Here is a 26509-nt window from a genome sequence, read left to right on the forward strand (position 1 = left end):
AGTGCTGTCTAATAGATTCCAATTCATGGAGACCCTCCCTACGTGTGCAGAGTAGAACTGCACTCCATAGGATTTTCAAGGATGTGACCTTTCAGAAACACATTGCCAGGTATTTCTTGCGAGGCCCTTCTGGGTGGGTTTGAATCGGTAACCTTTCACTGTTAGGTGCTGTTGAGTTGATTCTGACTCATGATGACCCCGTGTGTACAGAACAGAATTGCTCCATAGGGCTTCCAAGGCTGTGAGCTTTTGGAAGCAGATTGCCAGGTCTGTTTTCAGAGGCCCCTTGGGTGGGTTTGAACTGCCAACCTTTCAGTTAGTAGTCAACTGCTTAAGTGTTTGCACTGCCCGGGGTCTCCTATTTTATTGTATATCATGTATCAATAAGGTGTTTTTAAAAACATATTCCTTTTGTTTTTAGGGTTGACAACCACCCTGTATTTTGATATAAAACAAGCTTCAAAATGTACTTTAAGTGAAGAGGCAAGGTACAGGATAATGTGAACAAAATGCCGATAAAGAATTTAGGTATGTTGATTTCTGTGTAGAATTCTTCCAGAAGGAGACACAAAAATCCAGAAGCAGTATGTGCTTTTGGGAGGAGGAATGGGGTGGTTGAAGGATTGGGTTAGAGGGAGACTCACTTTTCACTGTATACCCTAGTGTGCTTTTCTGATTTTGTACTTTATCCATCTATTATCTGTTTATTTCATTATAGTATACTGAGAAAAAAAAAATTAAGGTTAGAAAGATCATACTGGCAATAAAACCTACCGCCCTTGAGTCAATTCCGACTCATAGCGGCCCTAAAGGACAAAACAGAAGTGCCCCACAGAGTTTCCAAGGAGCGCCTGGTGGATTCAAACTGCTGACTTTTTGGTTAGCAACAGTAGCTCTTAACTGCTACACCACCAGGGTTTCCATACTGACAATAGTAAAGTCAGGGCTGGGTCTGCTGTGTTCACTTAAGTGTCCACCCCAGTATCCCAATGCTCAGGATATATACTTGTTGAGTCAAATGACCACCTTCAAAATGGTCCTTACTATTGCCAGTAAAGACCATTTTGAAGGTGATCATTTAACTCAACAAGTATATGGTGAGCATCAGAATACTGGGGTGGATACTGAAGTGAATACGGCAGACCCAGCCCTGCCCTCACAAAGTATACAACCTAGTAAAGGAGCCGGACAATTACACAAGTGTTAAGGCAACCACATAGTGCTATGAAGCTCTAACCAAGGGAAGATGCTAAGTGCTTGCTATGAATATAGTCCTAAGTGCTGTAGACGAGCCCCTGGGTGGTCCAAGCCATTAACACACTCAACTACTCAAAAGGTTGGTGATTCTAGTCCACCCAGAGGTGCCTCAGAAGAAAGACTTGGCAATCTAGTTCCAAAAAATCAGCCACTGAAAACCCTATAGGGCCCAGCTCTACTCTGACACACATGGGGTCCCCACGAGTCAGAATCGATGGCCACTGGTAGTGCTGAAGAAGCTATTTTTATGGCCAAGCCCCTACCTAGCAGACCTCAGTTTCTCATTTTTAAATCATCAAGGTTGGCCTGGAACAGGGGTTGGCAAACTTTTTTCTGTAAAGGACTAGACAGTAAGTATTTTAGCCTTGGAGAGCCACACTGTCTCTGCCACAACTATTCAAATGTGCTTTAGTAGCAGAAAAGCAGTGGTAGGTAATATACGAATGAATAGGCGTGGCTGTGTTGCAATAAAACTTTATGGGCACTGAAATTTGGATTTCATATAATTTTCACATGCCATGAAATATTATTCTCCTTTTAATTTTCTCAACCCTTTAAAAATATAAACACCATTCTTAGCTTGTAGACCATGCAAAAACAGACAGTGGACTGGATTTAGCCTGCAGGTTATAGTGTACTGACCCTTGTGTTAGAAGATGGTTCCCATGTTAAAATTCTAACTCTGTTCTTACAAGATCTCAACACTCCTCCAGCCAATAGTTGGCACTATGATCCACCTCTACTAGCCTATTAAAGCTTTATGATTCTGTTGCTGATTGTTGATTTGCATTTTATTTTAGTTTAACTTCGTGTTTGTTCTCCCCACCTCTGTAACACTGACTCTTGCTGCATTGTATGTTGCTTTGAAATGGAATCCTGCATTGCCATGAAGGTCACAAAAGAAAATTTAATTCCTGTGTGACTGCAAGTTAATGCATTTCTGGACATTAGAGCCACTTTTATGAGTCTCACACAATATGCCATATGGAATATCATTACGCACTCCTAGAGCTTCTGCTGTTGCCATCTGTCTGTGACTTCCCGTACGGCGTCTTTGGCAGTTGGGGATTTATCTGTTAGAAATGCCCCAGTAAAGTAAGTTTGGAAATGGTGTCATAAACAATGCCTGCCTCCGAAGTTAGATATATGCTTTCAAGGCTTATACATTTGAAGCTCATTAGTAATGATCTCTACCATGAGGCTATAGTTGACACTCACAAGAGTGTATTGGATAGCTCATCATCAGGGTAACACCCAGATACTAGCACTGCCAACACTGTAAAATCCTCCAACAAGAAAATCTTCAAAATCTCTCATTTTGAGAACTCTGACATGTTGGTCATAACCCTGGTATTCTGCCTAAGCTAAGCCTCTTTTCTCAAACACATCCAGAATTTTCCATCCTTAATGGTTGGAACTATATTTGCTTATTTTGTATCCTCAGTGTCTATTACAATATCTAGCACTTAGTAGGGGGCACTCATTGAATTTGTGTTGGCCTGAGCTGAAAAAAGGAATTTCACCCTGCAAGTTTCTAGGTTATATTTCTATGCAGTATCACTGGCAGGATTCTCACTTGATGAGAAACTGGTGATTAATTGCAAAGATAATGAATTGTTTGTTATGCTGTCTTGGCAGTTGATTTTGAATGTATATAGAATGTAGATTTACAATATGAAGATAAATGAGATACTTAGAATAAACCATTTTAGATCTTCAGAGGAATTCATGTTCTAGATTGTCCTGGGTTACCAGGTGTGGTGGGAAACACCTTGACCTCTGAATGTGAAGACCTGGGCTTAACTCTAGCACTTTATACCAGTTGCTGTCAAGTTAACCCTGACTCATGACCACCCTACGTGTGTATCAGAGTAGAACTGTGCTCCATGGGGTTTCAATGGATGATTTTTTGGATCACCAGGTCTTTCTTCCAACGTGCCTCTGGGTGGACTCAGATTACCAACCTTTTGGTTAGTAGCCAAGCATGTTAGCCGTTTGCACCACCCAGGGACTCCCTGGCTCTTTATAAGCTCTAACTTACTAAAAAAGTCCACTTACCATCTTGAATCTGCTTTAGTCTCTGTGAAATAAGAATAATAATGTCTGTCCTGCTACCTAAATGAATTGACGTAGGAATCAATCAAGATAGTGTAAATACCAAATATTTACAAAAGAAAAGTCACAAGTGCCAACTATGGGATTTATGCCTCCACGTGCACGTTTACAGTACACCAAGGACAAAATGCTGGGGAATACAGATATGCTGAAAAACAGAGACAAACAAATGAGGGCCCCACAGAGGGAGATTTTATGAGTATTGTCTTCAAACTTGAGTGGGTATGAGAATCAGATGGACAGCTTGCTAAGCATGTAGATTCCTGAGCCCCAACAGGGAGATTCTGGTGTGAAAAGTCTGGCTTCAGGCAAAGGGCTCTATAGATTAACAAGTTCCCCCAGCAGATTCTGACGATGCAGGTGATCCATGAACCAGACTTTGAAAATACGAACTTATAGCTTAGTGGGGAAGATAGGAAACCAGTAATTAATTCCTTACCATTTTTGAGATCCCCAGAATGGGTCTGCATAGTGAAAGTTGGTGTTGGCAGGCTGTGAGTTGGGAAAACAGTGAGATGATGAGATTAAGACGGCTAAGGCAATGGTACAATGGAAGTGATTGTTCCTTCACCAAAAAAAAAAAAAAAAAACAACAGTTGCCATCAAGTCAATTCTGAGTCACGGTAACCCCGTGTGTTGCAGAGTAGAACTATGCTCCATAGGGTTTTCATGGTTGTGACCTTTCAGAAGCAGATCACCAGGCCTTTCTTCCATGGTGCCTCTGGGTGGGTTCACATCGCTAACTTTCCAATTAGTAGTCAAGTGCTTCACTGTTTGCCATTTTCTGTCCATGCCACTGGCAGTGACTCTAATCCTAGATCCTTTTGGGAATTTACATATTTTGTTAAGTTTCAGTTGGGTTCTATGTGTCAGAAAACCCCAAAGAACAAAGGTTTAAACATGCTCAGAATTTTATTTTTCTTACATGAAAAGAAGGTACAGAATTAGGTGGTCCAGGCTGGGATGGTGGTTCTACCAATTTGCTAAGGATCCTCCAGGCAACTTTTTGTTCATCATTCTATCATTCCTAGGGCATGGCTCCCTCTACCTCATGGCTCAAGATGGCAGCTAGAGCACCACCAGTCATAGCCTCTTTCTAGACATCAAGAAAGAGAAAAGAAGGGAGCGCCAGCTGTCTTTTAAGGAGGTTTCGTAAATGTCACCATGCTTATATCTCATTGCCCAAATTCAGTAATGTTGGGTCACCTAGCTGCAAGGAGGTACAGAAATATATTTGTTATTTCCCAGGCAGCCACATGCCTTGGATAGGTGAAAAGGGCTGGGGGATAGTAAATAAGTGGTAGGATTGGCCTTAGCTAGGAACACAGGCGCTCTTCATTTAAGAGGAAAGATGAGTACATGAAGATGGAAATTGGTGTTTCTATTGGCAACGAATAAGGTAAGAATGAACTTCGAGGTAGGCAACCAACCTGGGTTTGGACCGCTGGCCACGATGAAGACAAGACTTGTTTTTTCTTTCCAGTGATTTGGTGTCTCCAAGTATAGGCCTTGGATCACTTCATTAGAATTACTTGGAATGTTTATTAACAGTGCAGAAGCCTGAACAATGCAGAACAATCCAACCTTCCTGGAATGATTCTTATGCACCACGAACATTTAGGAACCAGTAACTCATCAGTTGCTTTCATCCCTTGCAATACATTACAATCACCTGGGGAGTAAAATGAAAAAATGAATGTTTGGCCCTATCCCAGTTGAATTAGAAAATTTGAGAATGGGTTCTGGGCATCGGTGCCTTTTTAAAGCTCCTCAGGATATTCTAAAGGTAGCCAAGTTTACCAGTGCCCATTCAGTTTGTCATATTGTGGTGACCAGTGGCAGATTGGAAGCCCTAGTGGCAGAGTGGTTAAGAGCTATGGCTGCTAACCAAAAGGTCAGCAGTTCAAATCCACCAGGCAGTCCCTTGGAAACTCTACTGGGCAGTTCTACTCTGTCCTATAGGACTGCTATGAGTCGGAATCAACTTGATGGAAATGGGTTTGGTTTTGTTTTTTGGTTTAGTGGCGGATTATCCAAAAGGCAAGGTAAGCACGATGCTTACCTTGCTTACCAAATCATCTGTAGTGATCAATTTCACATTTTTCACCGCATCAAAGAATCTGTTTCTAGGTATGGCTGGCATCTGTCTTTCTCCCAATGCCACAACACCTTCCTACAGAATCAGTCTTTTTTCAAATTTACAATCCCTGCAGGGATGGATTTCCCAGTGAGAAAGGCAAGCATGGCCTTACTTGTGCTTACTTCCTAATCTGTAGTGAAAAATTTCACTGGTTTTTCACCACATAAAATGTGAAATTCTTCACTACAGATTAAGAAGTAAGCACAAGTAAGCCCATATTTGCCTTGTTTATTGGGTAATCCATCTCTGGTGGTGGCTTGCATGTTGCATATTGCTATGATGCTGGAAGCTATGCCGCTGGTATTTCAAATACCAACAGGATCACTCATGGTCGACAGGTTTCAGCAGAGCTTCCAGATTAAGACAGACTAGGAAGAAAAGCTTGGAAATCTACTTCTGAAAATCAACCAATGAAAACCCTATTGATCGCAACAGAATATTGTCTGACTGGACCTGAACATACCAACGATCATGAGGATGGCACAGGATCAGGCAACATTTTGTTCTGTTATATATAAATTTGCCATGAGTCAGAGCTAACTCCTTGGCAACTAACAACTAACAGCAAAGCCAAACTACCTAATCTTTAAGTCCCTTCTGCAGTTAAGTCCTGAAGTACCACTCCAGTTTTTCCACAGACTATCCCTGACTCCAGCTACTGCCTGATGATGAAGTATCATGAGAACTGACACAGCAGAGAAAAGCTAGTGGGGCTGGTGGGTGATTGATAAAGACAGTGGTTCAGGTATGGACACAGAGGAGTGCATTTAGTGTCCTCTGGCCTCTGCCTTGTAAGGTTTATTTCCCTCTAATACCTGTATCTACAAGAGGCAGAGAGTTAGATCTTTCGAACAGGGTTCAAATTCCAGGTTGGCAACTAAATAGCCCTGTTCAGTAATTTGGCTGCTAAAGGCCTTTGTTTTTCTCTCTCTAAAACTGAGATGATTCCTGATTTAGCTCCCTCCCCCATGGAGTTATTTTGGCTTATCCAATGATGTATGTGAAGTGCTTTTGAACTTCAGAGTAAGAGCCACATATAAATTATTTTGAAAAAACCATATCCATCTGGCCTATGCTAAGGATTAATAAAAGTATTTTGAATTATTTAAATTGAGTTTATCTACCTAAAAGTTTGATTTAAACTTTCCTATTAGCAGGTGATATGAATAATTAAAATTTCTCATTTAATCTTAGGGAAATTTCTTCTCCTGAATTTTTAATGAAGTATCCAAACTATGAATACTTTAGCTATTGCCTCCAGTTCTCCTGGATTAATACAGCTCATGAAACTGATCGTTTTTTCTCAACAATCTTGTCATTTCTTCTTTACAAAAAAAAATTAAGAAATCTTCTCTTTTTTCAATGACCCTTCCTTTTATGTGTATAGTTAGGTGCAGCTGAACTGAGCTGGGGAAAAACATAACCAGTTTGATTGTTCACACTTTAAATGTACAATGATGGACCAAACGTGGGCCCCTTACAGTGCCTTGGCCCTTCCTTTGTCCACTCTCCTGGATGACTATTTCACACCTTCTCGTCTCTCCTCAAACCTCCAACAGCAACTCACTCTGGGCTCATTAGCTGGACCTTGCTTCATAATGCACTGAGGAAACAGGAGCATTCAGAGGAGAAGCTGGCCGCATCGACATACCTTCTAAGCCCATATGCTCCAACTTCTCTCCTGTTACAGTGAAGAACACCTGTGTTCCTAGCTAAGGCCAACCTCACCACTTGAAAGACACTATTCATATACAAAGAGCCCTGGTGTCACAATGGTTAATTGCTGAACTGTGAACCAGAAGCCCAGTGGTTCAAACCCCCAGCTGCATTGAAGCAGAAAAGACCTGGCAATCTGCTTCCATAAAGATAACAACGTAGGAAATCCTATGGAGAAGTTCTACTCTGACATATAGGGCAGCTGTCAGTCAGAATCAACTGGACAGCAATAGGTAAAAGGCAAAATCAACTCGATGGCATGCAATAACAACGTCTGTATACAAACATGCTGTTATTTCTCACCTTAGAAACAAAACCCTCTCAAGATCCCATTTGCCCTCCAGATACCACTCTATTTCTCTCCTTCCTTTTGATGCAGAATTCCTTGAAAGAGGTGTTAGTACTCAAGGTCTCCAAGTGGTTTCCTCCAGTCTCTTAGAAAACCCAAACCCATTGCCACAGAGTCGATTCTGACTCATGGCAACCCCATGTGTTACAGAGTAGAACACTTCCATAAGGTTTTCTTGGCTATAATTACAGAAGCAGATCACCAGGTCTTTCTTCTGTGGTGCCACTAAGTGGGTTCGAACCACCAACCTTTAGGTTATTAGTCAAGTGCAAACCACTTGTGCCCCAGGGGACCTTAACCAAAAAACCAAACCCGTTGCCATTGAGTTGATTCTGACTCACAGGACCCTATAAAACAGAATAGAATGCCTCATGGAGTTTCCAAGGCTGTAATCTTTATGGAAGCAGACTGCCACATCTTTCTCCCGTGCAGTGGCTGGTGGGTTCGAACCATTGATCTTTGGTTAGCCACCAAGCGCTTAACCACTGCACTGCCAGGACTCCTTAAACTCACTGAAATCAGGACTTCATCCCACCAGTCCATCAGAGCTGCTCTCATCTAGATCACCAGTGACTTCCACTTGGCAAAATCCAGGACCAGGTCCCCACCCCGCCCTAACAAACCTATTAGCAGCACTTTACAATTGTTGCACTCTGCTTAAATTCTTTTTCCACTTGGCTTATGGATACCACACAGCCTTCCTTCATCCCTACCTCACCTCCCTGACTCACTCCATGTGTCCATGTTGGTAGGGGGAGATTAGCCAGTAAGCTAGGTACTCCCTGGTTTGCATTAAGCAAGGTACACATGGGCTTACTTGTGTTTACCTACTAATCTGCAGTGCAAAATTCCACATGGGTTTCACCATGTGTGGTGAAATTGTGTACTACAGATTAGTAAGTAAGCACAAGTCAGCCCATGCATATCTTGCTTATTGGGTAATCCATCCCACACACCAGTTTTCTTATAGTTCTTGGAGGAAGCTAGGCATGGCTTCCTTTCAGGGCCTTTTTCCTGATGTTCCCTCTGCCTGGAATGCTCTTTCCCTGGATATATGCATGCCTTTTGCCCTCCCTTCCTTTACCTCCTCAACTTTACTATTTAATTTCCCTTTAACACTTAGTATATGTTTTACTGATTTATATTTTTATTATCTAGTTCATATAAACTCCATGAAGACAGAAATTTTTGTCTTTTTCGTTTACAGCTCTACCCCTAGTGTCTAGAATATTGCACCTGCCATATAATAGATGCCCAATAAACATTTGTTAAATAAACAATGGATGGCTAGCCACCCAAGGCAAAATAATTGGTCTCTATTCACCTGAAGCAACAAGGGAAGGAGAGTCAAGGATAGGAAGAGGAAATGCAATGTGTGGATAATTGCCTCCATGAACAACTGCTTCCTTTGCCAGGAGACCAGAAGAACTAGGTGGTGGCTGGCTACCATTGCTAAACATTTTGGTCAAGATTCTATAAAAGAATCCTGATCAAAGGGGGGAAAATGTAGAACAGAACTTCAAATTTTCATGGACTCCAGACTTTCTGGAACCATGGGGGCTGGATGAGCCCCCAAAACTATTGCCCTGAGATAATCTTTAAAACTTAAACCTTAAACCAAAAATATCCCCTGAAGTCTTCCTAAAACCAAATAGTGTAGCTTAACTAGTAAAGAATGTCTGTCTTGAACATTGTGCTCCTTTAAGATCTATCTATATGGGATGAAATTGACAGCAGCAACTCAACAGATTAGGTAAGAACCTTAGAGGGCAATGAGTTTATGTTAATAGGGAGGAACAACTCAGAAAAGGAGGGTGAGAATGGTTGCCCAACTCGAAGAATGTAGTTAATGTCACGGAATTGCGCATGTAGAAACTGTTGAATTTGTGTATGTTCTGCTGTGTATAGTCTCAACAATGGCAAAAATAAAACAAATTATAAAAATAAATAAATAAATAGTGAATCAACCCCTTATCATTTCAAACACTTTAGGAAGTATACATTTATACAGTCAGGTATTTTATGGTATTATCTCATTTAATGGGGCCCTGGTGGCACAGTGGTTTAGAGTTTGGCTTAAGATTTCGGCTGTTAACCAAAAGGTCAGCAGTTCAAATCCACCATCCTCTCCCTGGAAACCCTATGGGGCAGTTCTTTGTCCTACAGGGTCATGATTTGTCAGAATCAACTCAAACAGCAATGAGATTTTTTTTTTTTAAATCTCATTTAATCCTCCCAAAAAACCCTTTAGAGAAGGTACTATCTCCATTTTATAAAAGAAGAAATAACTTTAGGGAAGTTATGTAAATTATCAAAACATACCAGGTAGTTGATGATAGGGTTGCCATGTTGGACCCAGGCATCCTGACTTACAGAAAACACCACATTCCACACACTATTTACATTAGTTATTGCCAGATAAGACTGCTCTGAAGCTAGTTGAGCAATTACATTCCTGTTACTTATCGTATTTCTAATGTACACATAAAAAAAACCAAACCCAGTGCCATCGAGTCAATTCCGACTCATAGAGACCCTATAGGACAGAGTAGAACTGCCCCATAGAGCTTCCAAGGAGTGCCTGGTGGATCTGAACTGCCGACCCTTTGGTTAGCAGCTGTAGCATTTAACCACTACGCCACCAGGGTTTCCAATGTACGTATACATAGTTCTAAAACAATCTCAGACAAAAATGAAACTCAGTGTCGGGGTCCTGCTTTAATCTACACATCTAAGCCCCTGTGTAGGCAAGGCTCTAGGCTGGACCCATTACAGAAGTCCAGATTTGTAGACTAAGATTAAGAATGTACTAGCATTCTTGCCTTGCCTTTAAAACTCTTTTTCTGCCTATTTGTGCTCATTTACCAAGATTCAGCACAAATACCACCTTCTCTATGAAGCCAAAAGCTCTATCTTTCTCCTCTGAACCATTAGACTAATTTACAGCTCTTTCTTGGCACCTACCTCACACTGATTTGATTTATGCAAAAACCTGTTGCCATCGAGTCGATTCCAACTCATAGCGACCCTATGGAACAGAATACAGCTGCTCCATAGGGTTTCCAAGGAGCAGCTGGTGGATTCAAACTGCCAGACTTTTGGTTAGCAGCCAAGCTCTTAACCACTGCACCACCAAGGTTATAATGGTTTGCACGGGTGTCATTTCTCCAATGTAGACTGTAAACCAGTGAGCAGGAACCACATCACACATCCCTGTGTCTCTCAGGCACTGAGCACAAGAGCCCAACTTGTGCTTAAGTGATGAATCCTTGACTCAGGTTGTGACCTTCACCTTTCATTCATTCAATACATAACTATTGTGTACCAGCTATGGGCCAAGCCCTGTCCTTAGAATGGGTGATATAACAGTGGACAAGGTAGACCGAGTCGCTCTCCAATTGGAACCCCATTTTAGTGGCTGGAGACAGACACTAAAATTAAACGAAAATATTAAAAAGTCAATTGCTCCAAGAATATTTTTATAGTCAGTGAGTCAGGACTTAAAAACTATAGAAAAGTGATCTCCCAAACTTGGAATTCAGAAATGTTTCCTTTCTGACCATAGGCTAGTTCTGCCTGCTTTGAACTTCATATAAATGGAACCATACAGCTTACATTCTTCAGAGCCTAGCTTCTTTCACTGAACACTGTCTCTGTGAGATTCACCCATTTTGTGGTGTATAAGCCAAAAAAACCAAACCAGTTGCCACCAAGTTGGATGGATTGGAGCCCCATGTGTTGCAGAGTAAAACTGTCTTTTATAGGGTTTTCATGGCTGTGACCTTTCAGAAGCTGACAGACAGGCCTGTCTTTCACGGTGCCAATGGGTGGGTTAGAACCATCAAGCTTCAGGCTAGTAGCCTAGCACTTAACTGTTTGCACCACTCAGCCAGTGTTGTTGTGTTGGGTGCTGTTGAGTTGATTCCGACTCATAGTGTCCCCATGTGACAGAGTAAAACTCCCCCATAAGTTCTTCTTGGCTGCTATCTTTACAGAAGCAGATCGCCAATTCTTTCTCCTGTGGAGTCACTGGATGGCTTCGAACTGTCAAACTTTTGGTTAGCAGCTGAGCACTTAACCATTGTACCACCAGGGCTCCTTGTTGTTGTGTATAGCAGCAGTTTATTCTTTTTCATCGCTGTTTAGTATCCCATTGTGAGGCTATACCACTATTTATCCATTCTGCTCTTGGTTGACATTTGGGTATTTCCATCTGGGGGCTATTATAAATAATGCTATTATCAACATTCTCGTACATATTTTTTGGTGAACATAAGCACTCATTTCTTATGAGTGTTTTCCCGGGAGTAGAATTCCTGGGTCATTGGATGCTTATATTTGGCTTTAATAGATGGTGTCAATGAGCTTCCCAAAGCAGTTGTACTGAATTACAGCCCTACCACCAGTTTATATGAGAGTCCCTGGTACTTTATAGGCTCACAAATACTTGGTGTTGACAATCTTCTTAATTTTAGCCATTCTGGTTGATGTGAAATTGTCTCTCACTGTGATTTTGATAATGCTGAATTTTACCTGAACCCTGTGATATTGGAAATGGTGATGGTTAAAGAAATCCCCCCACCATTTGTGTCCAGGAAAATGGCTTATTGAAAATAACCACCCTTCCTATATAGCTTACATAAAACTCACAGATGCCCCCTTCTTTACCTATAACAGAGCCAGACACCAAAAACCAAATCAGACGCTGCTGAGTCAGTTCTGACTCACGGTGACCCACATGTTGCAGAGTACAACTGTGCCCCCTGGGGTTTTCATGGCTGTGACCTTTCCCAAACAGATAGCCAGGACTTTCTTCTGAGGTGTCTCTGGATGAGTTTGAAGAATCAACCTTTCAATTAGTAGGCAATCAGTTAAACGTCCCTTGTAGCATAAACGAGTAATTTAATTGCTTGTCTCCACTGATCCAATCAGAAAGAAAGTGCTTATTAACCAAAATTTGGTTAAACTTCTCTCTTTACCCCAAGTCCCTGAACTTTGGCTCTTCCTCAGCCTGAGCCAACACACTACCCCTCTTTAAGGGCCACTCCTGGAGAATAGGCTGGCCCAAGCATTAAACATTCTGATTTAATATCAGACAGTATCTTCCTTTCATTCCACTTACCTACACCTGGGTTTGTTGTTTGTTTGTGGCCTTGTTTATTCTCAGTCTCTACGATGCATAAACCATACTTGCATCGTACATACTTTGGACATGTTGTCAGGAGGGATAAGTCCCCAGAGAAGGACATCATGCTTGGCAGAGTACAGGGTCAGTGGAAAAGAGGAAGACCCTCAATGAGGTGGATTGACACAGTGGCTGCAACAATGAGCTCAGGCATAACAACAACTGTTAAGGATGGCTCAGAACCAGGCAGTGTTTCGTTCAGTTGCGCATAGGGTAGCTATGAGTCGGAATCGACTTGACCGCACCTAACAACAACAATAAGCCATACCCATTGCCACTGAGTTGATTCCGACTTATAGCGACACTATAGGACAGAGTAGAACTGCCCCACAGGGTTTCCAAGGCTGTAATCTTTACGGAAGCAGATCGCCACATCTTCCCTGGAGCAGCTGGTGGGTTTGAACCACCAACCTTCTGGTTAGCAACCGAGCTCTTAACCACTGAGCCACTAGGGCTCCCTTTGACTTTGTAAAAGAAAGCACTTTTCCCCTAACTCTTTGAGAGGCTTGCAGATCTTATGGTCAGAGTGTTCTATCTAGTGCACTAGTCCCCTCCTCCCTATTAAGAATAGTCAGTTCCCTTTTCCCCCTTTTCTTTCTGAATAGAGCCTCTCCCTCTCAAAGCTGGGATTTGTGTTTCATTGGAAAGTTTCAACTGTGAATCCCTGGTGATTATCTACAACAGCGTTACTCCTAGAGCAGTTGGTTACTGGTCTGGAAGATGCTAAGCACTGAGATGGAAAGTAAGCATTTTTAAGTTTTTATCGAAATTTGATCAATAAATGTTACGTCTGTTGGCTCTAATAAAAATATGGGTTTGTATTTTCTATCTTTTAAATTTATTTTTCAGGTAATTCTTTTTTTGTGTTGTATGAAAGTATCAGTCTGAAATGGATTGAACTTTGTTTTGTTTTTTTTTAACTTCCTTCCTCACAGATGTTTAAGGAGCACTGAAATACTAAAATATAAGATCAACCCACAAGGCAGAAATACCTCAGTAAAGTCATCTAAAAATGGGCTCAAGGCCAGGAAACCGTGTAGAAAATATAAAGATCATAAGGAAAGAAGTTGCTCAACTTAGGCTGAGTAGGTCAACCCCGAAGCGGAGAGGAGAGTCCCATCCTTTGGCAGTGGCCCTGTCTGTAAACGCTGGCCTGGGGACAGTGAGCTTTCCAACAGCAGTCCCAGACAAACGCAAGGCTTGCAGCAGACAGTTTTGTTTGATGTTTTGAAAGATTCAACTCATGCTCAGATCCAAGCTTAGCACTGCTTTCAGGTGATGAGTTAGCTTCCTGTGATGTGGTTAAGAGCTTGGCTGCTAACCAAAAGGTCAGCAGTTCAAATCTACCCTCTGCTCCTTGGAAACCACATGGGGCAGCTCTACTCTGTCCTATAGGGTTGCTAGAAGTCAGAATGGACTCAATGGCAACAATGGGTTTCGGTTTTTCTGGTGGGGTGAGGGCTTTGCTGACCAGGCAAAAAGCATCAAAGTGTATGTATATTGAACATTCTAATGCCTGTGACAGTCACTTCTCATTGTAAATTAATTAACTGGCGTTTTTACCTTATACATCCCTAGGCCTGTAGGAAAAGGCCATACATTTGCTCTCCTGGTTGTTGCCAAATCAAGGTTTTGAGCCTGCAATATTGAGATTCACCCTTCAGAACCAAGGTGTTAGTTACCACCCTGTTCAGTGACCACCTGCCCCTTTTCCCTGCCTTCACCACGGGCTACAGTTTAAAAAAACCAAGAGCTATGGAGCCCCTGGGTGGTGCAAACAATTAAGTACTTGGCTATTAACTAAAGGTTGACGGTTCAAACCTACCCAGAAGTGCCTTGGAAGAAAGGCTTGGTTATCTGCTCCTGAAAGGTCACAGCCATGAGAACCCTATGGCGTGCTGTTCCACTCTGCCATGAGTGGCATTGTCATGAGTTGGAATTGACTCAGCACTGACTGGTTTGGCTTTGACTATATTAATACAAAACAAAGACCCACTTTTTTTTTTTTAATTCACCAAATATATTTAAATAAGTTTAGTTTCTTAACTGGGTGCAAGAGGAAGATCCTAGAGATAAGACCTTTCAGACAGTGAGTTTGCACAACACGGTGGTACCTCAACTATTCTCCAGAGGTGAAGGCTGCCCTGCTCCTACCTATTAGAGATTTACTGCCTAACAGTCATTCTTTCTGCCCTTGAATATAGAAAATTGCCAAGGATTGAATAAAGTTCAAAGTATTGGTTTTATTAATGCTTGGGCAAGTGCTCAGAGTAACCCCAAATGCAAGCAAAGTTAGACTAGAGACAAAAATTGCCCCCAAGGCCTACATGGAGACCTCCTAGTGCCTAGATTTAGGAACCAAGATGTAGGAGCTTGTGTGTAAAAAACAAAACAAAACAAAACTGAGTCCGTGCTGGAAAACCTGAGTGAACCCATCCAGCCAACCCCCAGTATATTTTGCCAGAAGTACAAACAAATCTGTCTTGGAAAAAATGCAGCTAGAACGCTCCTTAGAAGCAAGGATGATGAGACTTTGTCTCATGTACTTTGGACATGTTACCAGGAGGGAGCAGTCCCTGGAGAAGGACATCGTGCTTGGTAGAGGGTCAGAGAAAGAGAGGAAGACCCTTGACAAGATGGATTGACACAGTGCGTGCAACAATGGGCTCAAACATAGCAATGATTGTGAGGCTGGTGGGGGTCCAGGCAGTGTTTTGTTCTGTTGTACATAGTGTTACTATGAGTTGGAACCGACTTGATGGCACCTAAGTGCGACAACAACACAGTAATCAAAATATTCAAAAAAAAAAAAAGTATGCTCTTTGATTAACACATTAAATAACATATCCAGAGGCAGGTCTAATAACACCGTTATTTAAAGTGATGATAAGTGTAAGCGATATTTCTATACATCTGTCCAACAGTAATACTACTTGACATTGACTGTGGTTTCTATTGATAATAAATTCACAAGTACTATTAATACTACTGAGGTTTGTTGCCTACATACGTAATTGAAGTGAGTGCTAAATTCCAGGTAGAGGTTAGTGAAAATACAGATGCAATGTTTCTCATCCAAATTTACAGATAGGGTAGACAACTCTCCTGGTTTGCCCAGGACTGAGGGGTTTCCTGGAACTCCGGACTTTGAGTGATAAACCAAGGAAAGTTCCAGGCAGATCAAGTCGAGTTGGTCATCCTATCACAGATCCCCTGAACGTTATCACTGGACCATTTGTGGGTACCTAGGTTAAGAACTCCTGGCCTGATGCTGTTGCTGTCATTGCCATCTAGTCAGCTCTGACTCATAACCTCCTTATGTAGAACAGAACGCAACATCACCTGGTTCTGCCCCAGCTTCATGACCTTTGATATGTTTGCGCCCATTGTTTCAGCTATTGTGTCAGTCCATCTCGTTGAAGGTTTCCCTCATTTCCACTGACCCTCTACTTTACCAACCATGATGTCTTTTCTAGCAATTAGTCTTTCCTGATGATGTGTCCAAAGTAAGTGAGCGAAAGTCTAGTCATTCTTGCTTCTAAGGAACATTCTGATTGTATTTTTTTTCTAAGACTTGATTTTTTCCTTCTTTTGATGGTTCATAGTATATTCAATATTCTTCAATTCAAATGCATCAATTCTTCTGTCTTCTTTTTCCATTGTTCAGCTTTCACATGCATATTAGATGATTGAGAAGACCATGGCTTCGGTCAGGTGCGCCTTAGTCATCAGTGACATCTTTGTTTTTTAGAATTTTAAAGAAGTCTTTTGCAGCAGATTTGCTGATAAATGTCTAATGGGAATACAAAAGAGGTTAAGCACATATTGAGATAGTACTTCAAATTAGACTCTTTTTGAAGCTGAAAAGAACCTCAGAGAAATGGAAACTCAGAGAACAGTGAATTACCCAAAGCTGCATAGAGTAGTTGGCACATTTGAGATTTAAATTCTAAATTTTGTGTCAAATATCTAAATTACAAATGGAAATGCTTAGCATGGCTAATGGATAGATTATTAACTTGAAACAATTAGAACTGGAAATGAGCAAGTAGCCATTAGCATCCTTTCAAGTTAATGCCTGGAGTACTGTAGGCAAAAGTTATGTTAATAAAATAAAATTTCAACAGAGGCTGAGTTTTTTAGCTGCAGAGCACCAACATGTAAAGCTAGTGGCTGAATGAATTGGATTTTTCTTCAAATCCTTACTTTTCTATTGTAAAATGTGGTACTTCAAGAATCGGTGAGTATTCCACTGATATCTCATGGTTGTAGGAGGGATAAAAATTGAGCATTGTAAGATTTGGGTTTGAATTTTGTTTTTGACATTTACAGGCTATGTTTCTTTGGACAAATTACCCAACATCTCTGAGCCTGTCTCCTCATCCCTAAAATGGGAATAATCTTTTCCACAGCTCAGTGTCAGTAGAATGATCCTGAAAGTTGTCACCAAATAGTCTGACAAAACCAAGAGAGATTTCCAGAATTCAATTGGATATTATTTTAATGTTAATAAAAGTTGTATGGACATAGAAAGTATATTTTTAAAAAGTATATGAATCCCACAGAATCCTAAAATCTTCAAATCTCAGCAGGAAGGTGTGGGAATATTTTAAAGCCAGAGAAATTGTGGTGGGGGGATGGGGAGAGTGGTCAGTATGGGTTGAAGTTGCAAACTTCAGGGTTAGGCAGAAGGATTAAAAAAGAAAAAAAATTTTTTTTTTTTTTTTTTGCAGAAGGATTAGGTGTTGTGTAAACGGAATCCAGCCAAGGGGGCCGTGTGACACCCTTCTCACCCCACTAAAGTTGTGGGGCCACTGGCCTAGCAAATTTGAAAAGGTTCAGAATCTAAAAAAGAAGAAGGAGAAGGAGGAGGAGAAGAAAGAGGAGTAGGAGGAAAGCAGAGGGAAATAATGTCTCATCTGGGTTGCCAGCAAAAGCCCAGTCAGCAGCCCAGGTGGGTTATCGTTTCCTCAAGCAAGAAAGAAAGCAACTTCAAAAATCACATGAAAATTTAACCTTCTCCAAACTGTAAAAAATAATGGAGAGGTTTCCTAAGTGGGCAATCATCTATCATCCCTGGGAAGTTTAGAATTAAGAAGAATTGTTCAAGAGAATGAAGCACTTAACGTTAATATAGGTAGTTCCTGACCTACTATGTGGTTTCCTTCTGACATAAGTCGAATACCTCCTTTTTTTTTTTTTTGGTTTGGTTTTTTTTTTTCAGTTTTCAATATTATTGTCTTTTACTATCAGTATCTTTATAAAGCATAACATAGAACATCTGTGAGTGAACATCTGAGAATGATAACATCAGCAAATTATGCGTGGCAACATTGTATGTAGTACATATTACTAACAATAAGATGTACAAAAAAAGAAAAACGGACCGGCTGTAAGCATGATTCATCGTAACCCCAACACGCTGGACATCAGTGACTACCTGTAATGTAGAGGAATCAATACATATTTGGGAGGAAGGGAGGGACACCACCCTTCCCATCTCTCTCTCCCTTGTGCCAGAGAGATTTCCCATAGGCCCCTGAAGGGGTTAAGAGTCTCAGCTTTGGGATTGAATGAGCGTGGGATTTAACCTTGCCACCTCACTTCCTAAACGTGTGACCTGAAACAAATTCTTTGACCTCTCTAAGTCTCGGTTCCAAACCAAAACCCAGTGCCGTCGAGTCGATTCCGACTCATGGCGACCCTATAGGACAGAGTACAACTACCCCATAGAGTTTCCAAGGAGTGCCTGGCAGATTCGAACTGCGACCCTTTCTTTAGCAGCCGTAGCACTTAACCACTACACCATCAGGGTTTCCAAGTCTTAGTTACCTCATGGATATAATGCTGCCTACCTGATAGCACCATTGTAAGGATTAGAGAACACATGTAGAATGTTGGTACAGAATACCATGACAAAAACCAAACACCAAACCCATTGGTGTCCAGGCGATTCTGACCCATAGTGACCCTACAGAACAGAGTAGAACTGCCCCATAGAGTTTCCAAGGAGTGGCTGGTGGATTCAAACTGCCAACCTTTTGGTTAGCAGTAGAGCTCTTAACCACTACACTGTCAGAGGTCCAGTACAGAATAAATGCTTAATAAATAGTGGCTGCTTCATTTATCTGTTGCTGAGTAACAAACCACCTCAAAACTTAAAAGTGTAAAGCATTAAGTCAGAACCATATACGTGGCAACTTTTTTTTTTTCTTTTTAACCCAGGATAATCAAGTGAGTCTCTGTAAGTCATCACACACCTGAGGGAGATCACCATCCCCGCGTTCACTGCCACTGGATGGATAGCCCAGTACGTATCATCAGAGACTGATCTGGCAGGGGACCCTAGAAATCAATAGGAAGCTTTTCCCTTAGCTTTGCTTTTAGTGTTTTCTTAGCATGCGTGGATTTTTGCCTCTCAGCTCGTCAAGAGCCTTCATGTTAAGCCCTCTTTCTTTACTTTGTAATTTTTAAGGCAGTTATTACGGAGCCTCATAAAATTCACTCCTTCAGTTCTGTAGGCTTCTGGATGTTGTCTTTCTGTTTGAGGTTAGGTTTTAGGAGCTCCTTCCACATACTTTTTTTTACTTTAGTAGTTGTTTTGGAATGTATCCGGAAACTATGCACTGAGTCAGAACGAAACCATTTTAGAACAACTCTCTAAATTGAAGAAGGCAAGAGAGCTAATATATTCAAGGGGTGTGCTTGAGGAACAAGGTTTGACTGCTGTTAGCTAAGTACAGGGATTTGTTCTGCTGAGTGGACTACGCAGGCTGAGGACAAGAGCTGAATTGCTTGGAGACTTTTAGAAGCTGTATTATGTCGGAGTACGAATGAAAGGTGAAGGGCCAGTCAAAAATTGGGAGTAGAGACTTAGCTGGGAGGACACAGAAAGAAAGAGACTAGAGAGAGTTAGTGGGAGAGGATGATTAAGCTCAGCTGGATGAGGTGTGATGTCACCTTCTCCTTAACCAGATGCCACTGAGTTGACTCCAACTCATGGCGACTCCACGCTCGTCAGAGTAGAATGTGCTCCAAACCATTTGCTGCGAATGATTTTTCGGAGGTAGGTCACCAGGCCTTTCTTCCAAGGTGCCTCTGAGTTGACTAGAATCTCCAACCTTTTGGATAGTAGCCAAGCACGTTAGCCATTTGCAGCACCCAGGGACTCCAGCCTTCTCTTTAGTCGTCCCATAAAATCTATAAAATTGATTTTGAAGCTAGTTTTTTTTTTTTAAAAAAAATAATTTTTTTTTTTTTAATTTTAAATCAGTTTTAGATTTACAGAAAAATTGTGAAAATATTACGGAGCTTTCCCATATATCCTGTCTCACACCCAGTTTCTCCTATGAACATTTTACATTAGTGTGGTACATTTGTCACAGAGGACCAATATTGGCACATTATTACTAACAAACATCCATACTTTATTCATATTTTCTTAGTTTTTACCTAGGGTCCTTTTTCTGTTCCAGGATCCCACATTACATTCAGCTGTCATGTCTCTTTAGACTCCTCTTGGCTGTGACAGTTTCTCGAACTTTCCTTATTTTTGATGATCTTGACAGTTTTGAAAAGAACTGGTCAGGTATTTTTTTTCTTAATAATTTTTATTGTGCTTTAAGTGAAAGTTTACAAATCAAGTCAGTCTATCACATAAAAACCCATATACACCTTGCTACACACTCCCAATTACTCCCCCTAATGAGACAGCCCGCTCTCTCCCTCCACTAGCTCTTTTCGTGTCCATTTCGCCAGCTTCTAACCACTTCCACCCTCTCATCTCCCCTACAGGCAGGAGACGCCAACATAGTCTCAAGTGTCCACCTGATCCAAGAAGCTCAGTCCTCACCAGCATCCCTCTCCAACCCATTGTCCAGTCCAATCCCTGTCTGAAGAGTTGGCTTCGGGAATGGTTCCTGTCCTGGGTCAACAGAAGGTCTGGGGGCCATGACCACCAGGGTTCTTCCAGTCTCAGTCAGACCATTAAGTCTGGTCTTATGAGAATTTGGGGTCTGCATCACACTGCTCTCCTGCTCCCTCAGGGGTTCTCTGTTGTGTTCCCTGTCAGGGCAGTCATCGGTTGTAGCCAGGCACCATCTAGTTCTTCTGGTCTCAGGATGATGTAGTCGCTGGTTCATGTGGCCCTTTCTGTCTCTTGGGCTCATAATCACCTTGTGTCCTTGGTGTTCTTCATTCTCTTTTGATCCAGGTGGGTTGAGACCAATTGATGCATCTTAGATGGCTGCTTGCTAGCGTTTAAGACCCCAGATGCCACTCTTCAAAGTGGGATGCAGAATGTTTTTTTAATAGGTTTTATTATGCCAACTGACTTAGATGTCCCCTGAAACCATGGTCCCCAGACCTCTGCCCGTGCTACCTTGGCCTTCACAGAGTTCAGTTTATTCAGGAAACTTTTTTGTTTTTGGTTTAGTCCAGTTGTGCTGACCTCCCCTGTACTGTGTGCTGTCTTTCCCTTTACCTAAAGTAGTTCTTATCTACTATCTACTATCTTATCTACTATCTAATAAGTGAATGCCCCTCTCCCACCCCCCTCCCTCCCCCCTCTTGTAAAAGAATGTTTTCTTCTCAGTTTAAACTATTTCCCAAGTTCTTATAATAGTGGTATTATACAATATTTGTCCTTTTGCAACTGACTAATTTCACTCAGCATAATGCCTTCCAGGTTCCTCCATGTTATGAAATGTTTCACAGATTCCTCACTGTTCTTTATTGATGAGTAGTATTCCACTGTGTAAATATACCATAATTTATTTATCCATTCGTCCATTGATGGGCACCTTGGTTGTTTCCATCTTTTTGCTATTGTAAACAGTGCTGCAATAAACATGGGTATGCATATATCTGTTCGTGTAAAGGCTCTTATTTCTCCAGGATATATTCCAAGGAGCGGGATTGCTGGATTGTTTTATGGTAGTTCTAGTTCTAGCTTTTTAAGGAAGCGACAAATCGATTTCCAAAGTGGTTGTACCATTTTACATTCCCACCAGCAGTGTATAAGTATTCCAATCTCTCCACAGCCTTTGCAACATTTATTATTTTGTGTTTTTTGGATTAATGCCAGCTTTGTTGGAGTGAGATGAAATCTCATTGTAGTTTTGATCTGCATTTCTCTAATGGCTAATGATCGTGAACATTTCCTCATGTATCTGTTAGCTACCTGAGTGTCTTCTTTAGTGAAATGTCTATTCATATCTTTTGCCCATTTTTTAATTGGGTTATTTGTCTTTTTGTAGTTGAGTTTTTGCAGTATCATGTAGATTTTAGAGATCAGGCTGATCAAAAATGTCATAGCTAAAAATTTTTTCCCAGTCTGTAGGTAGTCTTTTTACTCTTTTGGTGAAGTCTTTGGATGATCGTAGGTGTTTGATTTTCAGGAGCTCCCAGTTATCTAGTTTTTCTTCTGCATTCTTAATAATGTTTTATATACTGTTTATGCCATGTATTAGGGCTCCTAACGTTGTCCCTATTTTTTCTTCCGTGATCTTTATTGGTTTAGATTTTATATTTAGGCCTTTGATCCATTTTGAGTTAGCTTTTGTGCATGGAGTGAGTTATGGGTCTTGTTTCATTTTTTTGCAGATGGATATCCAGTTATGCTACCATGGTCAGGTATTTTGTAGAATGTCCCCCAGTTGGAATTTGTCTGATGTTTTCCTTATGATTAGACTGGAGTTATTAGACAATTTTTGTTTGGAGTCCCTGGGTGGTGCAAACGATTAACACACTCAGCTGCTAACCAAAAGGTTGGAGGTTCCAGTCCACCCAGAGAGCCTCAGAAGAAAGGCCTGACGATCTGCTTCTGAAAAATCAGCTGTTGGAAACCCTATGGAGCACAGTTCTACATTGACACATATGGGGTCACCATGAGTCAGAACCAAATAGATGGCAACTGATTTTTTTTTTTTTTTACCCGGAAGAATTGAGTGAGTGGGTCTGTGCAAACCATCACATACTTGAGGCATTTACATCACATCATAACAAGGGGACATACTCTCAACGTGATTTATCACTGTTGATGTTGACCTTGATTCCCTGTTTGTCAACTATTTTCTCTGTAAAGTTATTTTTATGAATACTTTGGAAGGAAGTCACTATGCATAGCCTACATTTAAGGAAGTTAGGCTCTACCTTCTTGAGGGTAGAGTATCTACGTAAGTTATTTGGAATCTTTCTGTATGGGAGATTTGTCTCTTCTCTCCCATTTATCTACTTCTCCAAGCATTCATTTATATCAGTGTGGATCCATGGATGTTTATTCTATACTTTGGATTGTTGTTGTTGTTGTTAGGTGTCCTTGAGTCAATTCTGACCGATAGCGACTTTATGTGACAAAGTAGAACTTCTCCATAGGTATTCTAGGCTATGCCCTTTACAGGAGCAGATGTTAGAATCCAATGATATTTTATTTTATTCTTGCTCAAATTGTTCCATTTCTGGCCTCTGGGAGCTCTTTCAGTTGACTTCTACATCTCTTTGACATGCTCTTTAATTGTGGTTTTCAAATTTTTATTTTTTAAATCATTTCTTTACTTTCTGGCACTACAAAATGTTCCAGGCTTATTTTGTATGTTTTTTCCCTCATCCTAGAATCAGCCATTTCTCTGAGGAAGCTTGGTTCCTTTGATTGAAGAATGGTATTAGAAACCAAGTTCTGGTTGCTAGGGGTGTGCTTTTTGTTACTGGGTGTCCTTGTTTTTAGGCCCTCTCAGATGACAGAGCAAGGAGATACATGGGGCCGATTATCCAATAGGCAAGGTAAGCACAGTGCTTACCTTGCTTACCAGATCATCTGTAGTGAACAATTTCACATTTCTCACCACATCAAAGATTCTGCTTCTAGGTACGGCAGGCATCTGTCCCTCTCTCAACTCCACAGCACTTCCCTACAGAGTCAAGACTCTTTTCAAATTCACAATCCCTGATGGGGCGGATGACCCAGTAGGCAAGGTAAGCATGTGCTTACTTGTGCTACTTACTAATCTGTAGTGAAAAATTTCACATGGGTTTCACCACATCAGGATATACTAAACCCCAACCCATTGCCATTGAGTCAATTCTGACTCAGTGACCCTAAAGGACACAGTAGAACTGCCCCATAGGGTTCCCAAGAAGCGTCTGGTGGATCTGAACTATCAGTCTTTTGGTTAGCAGCCTGAGCTCTTAACCACTGCACCACCAGGGCTTTGTGTATATACACATATCTATAAGTATTTCTACATGTAGCCATCTGTATTTATATTAAGCTAAACATCAGTTTATACCGATGTCCCCAACTCTAATCTATTATCACACGATTCTTTCTAGCCTCCTCTTCTTGCTTATCTGTGAATTTCCACTACAATAGTGAGAAACCATCCATTTACTTAATTGTTCAGTTTCAGTATACATGCATAATGGTATCAGAATTTGTGACCTGCACCTCCATGAGAAACAACTTTATCAACTAGAGTATAATTCTTATGTACAGTTTCTTTTGCCTTTAGTCTTACAGACTGCTTTTGTCCAAAGTTCCTTAGGTCGGCACTTTTTCTCCTACTCCCTGCAGGGAAGTTGTTGCATGCATTTGTAATACAGGCAGACTCTTTTGTCACAGTCTGCATTCCATCCTGGGCGCCTTCGACCTCTTAAATGATTCTTTTTTTTTTCCAAATTTGCATGCATTAAGGTTCACTCTTTATGATGTAAAGTTCTATGGGAGTTGCCAAATGTATGGTGTCATGTATCCACCCTTACAGTACCCTACAGAATGGTTTTTCAGCCCTTAAAAAAAAATCCCCCGTGCTTCACTTAGTCAATCACCCCTTCAAATCCATGGGAACCACTGCTTTTTTTCTTATAGTTAGAGCTTTGCCTTTTGAAGTTAGATTTTTGGCCAAAGGGTGAAAGGGGAAAGGTGTCAAAATGCTCAACCCGGCTTCAAGATGGATGGGGAGAGAAACAATGGGCACCACTGGCAGCCCAGAGATAAATGAACTACTGTTATTGTCATTTGTGGGCAAAATTAGAGTTTAACCCCTTTATTAGTGGCACAGGAGCCCTGGTGGTACAGTGGCTAAGCTCTCGGCTGTTAAACCAAAGGGTCAATGATTTGAACCCACCAGATGCTACAAGGGAGAAAGATGGGGCAGTCGGCCTCCATAAAGATTACAGCCTTGGAAACCCTATGGGGCAGTTCTACTCTGCCTTATAGTGTTGCGATAGGTTGGAACCGACCTGACGACGATGGGTTTATTCTTGGACAGTCATTTCATCTTTATTGCTAGGGAGGGGCAGATTATCCAATAGGCAAGGTAGGCACAGTGCTTACCTTGCTTACCAGATCATCTGTAGTGAACAATTCCACATTTTTCGCCACATCAAAGATTCTGCTTCTAGGTATGGTTGGCATCTGTCTCTCTCCCAAGCACCTTGCTCCAGAATGAAAGCCTCTTTTTAAATGTACCATCCTGGACAGGGGCGGATTACCCAGTAAGCAAGGTAAGTATGGGCTTATTTACTAATCTGCAGTGATCAATGTCTCATCAAATGTGGTGAAGCCAATGTGAAATTGTTCACTATAGATTAGGAAGTAAGCACAAGTAAGCCTGTGCTTACCTTGCTTACTGGGTAATTCTTTCCTGGTGCCAGGTGCAAAGAAGGCAATGAAGAATAAGAGAGGGTTTCTGTCCTTGTAGAACATACACCTTAAGCTAATTAGTAAGCAGGCAAGAAAGTAAGGGAGAGTATTTTGTTCGCTTACCTAATTAAAAATATATCCAACATCTCCCACAGAAACTTTGTGAGTTATTTTCTTATCAGGACTCTAAGAGAAGCTTAGAAATGCTTTATAAACGTAATAATAGCCTAAGATGAAAAGGGACTGAAAATTGGCCTCAGAATTTAAAAAGCACAGACCTGGATCTATCTGCCACTGTGAGGCCCAACCCTGTCTGCAAACTTGACAGTCAGCCCTGGGCTGCCTCTCTTATGGGGCTGCCCTGTAATCCTTCCCAACTCCCCCTCTAACTAAAATTCACCTGCCCGAAGTCAGGTCATTGCTGGACGAGAAAGCTAGGCAATACCAGGGCTTTTCTCATTGGCTATAGGTCCCCAACTGGAAAGGGAAAATGCACACCTGAGATCAGTAGCTCAATTGCCCAGTGCTGTTTGCATATTCTAGGGTCACCCTTGGGCTGGTTTTTCCAGCACAGATTTAGAAAGGGAAGAACAGGAAGGATGTTCTCACGCAACTCTAACACAACGGACTAGTGCAGGGAAAACAAGACCGTCACCTTTTCTAGGGCTCAGCCAAGGGCCATACGCCCAAGCTGGTTCTCTGCAGATTGCACTCAGTCCTGTCTCCTGAACCCCTGACTGTAAACGTAGGCTGTGGCTTAGGCATGGGTTGTTGGGGTTTCTCCACAAAAGGAAATTGTCTTGACATTTCTCACCTGGGGACATTTCAATTGCCTGGAACAAGAGGCAGTTTTTTGTTTGCTTTTTTTTAGTAAATAGAGACCCCGGTGTGCTGCCAAGTCTACATGTCCCAGTTTATTAGCTCTGCAATCACTAGTCCTTGCTGGATTTGTCGGAACTCTCCAAATGTTAGCCCAGTGGGACTGGATAATGGGCACTTTGTCTGGTGGATGATACTATAATGAAGCAGACACAGGCCCGCCTTCCAGGAGCATAAAGTCTCTTAAGGGGTCATAGGACATATATGTGGGGAGTTTTGTTTCAAATT

At 41.4% G+C, this 26509-nt stretch overlaps 1 long non-coding RNA gene across 3 annotated transcripts in view; it reads left to right on the forward strand.

Moving 5' to 3' along the window:
• LOC126077233 (uncharacterized) overlaps window positions 1-26509 on the forward strand; it is a 96913-nt gene that overhangs the window by 31955 nt on the left and 38449 nt on the right. Inside the window, exons 2-3 of one of the 3 annotated variants that reach the window (XR_007517685.1) lie at window positions 17496-17716; window positions 18988-19072. The exons of the other annotated variants lie outside the window; for them this stretch is intronic. This is a non-coding gene — a long non-coding RNA (uncharacterized LOC126077233). The remainder of the gene's footprint in view (window positions 1-17495; window positions 17717-18987; window positions 19073-26509) is intronic. 3 annotated transcript variants of the gene reach the window in all.

The sequence above is a fragment of the Elephas maximus genome, chromosome 5, assembly GCF_024166365.1.
Source record: "Elephas maximus indicus isolate mEleMax1 chromosome 5, mEleMax1 primary haplotype, whole genome shotgun sequence".
NCBI classification, from domain to species: domain Eukaryota; kingdom Metazoa; phylum Chordata; class Mammalia; order Proboscidea; family Elephantidae; genus Elephas; species Elephas maximus.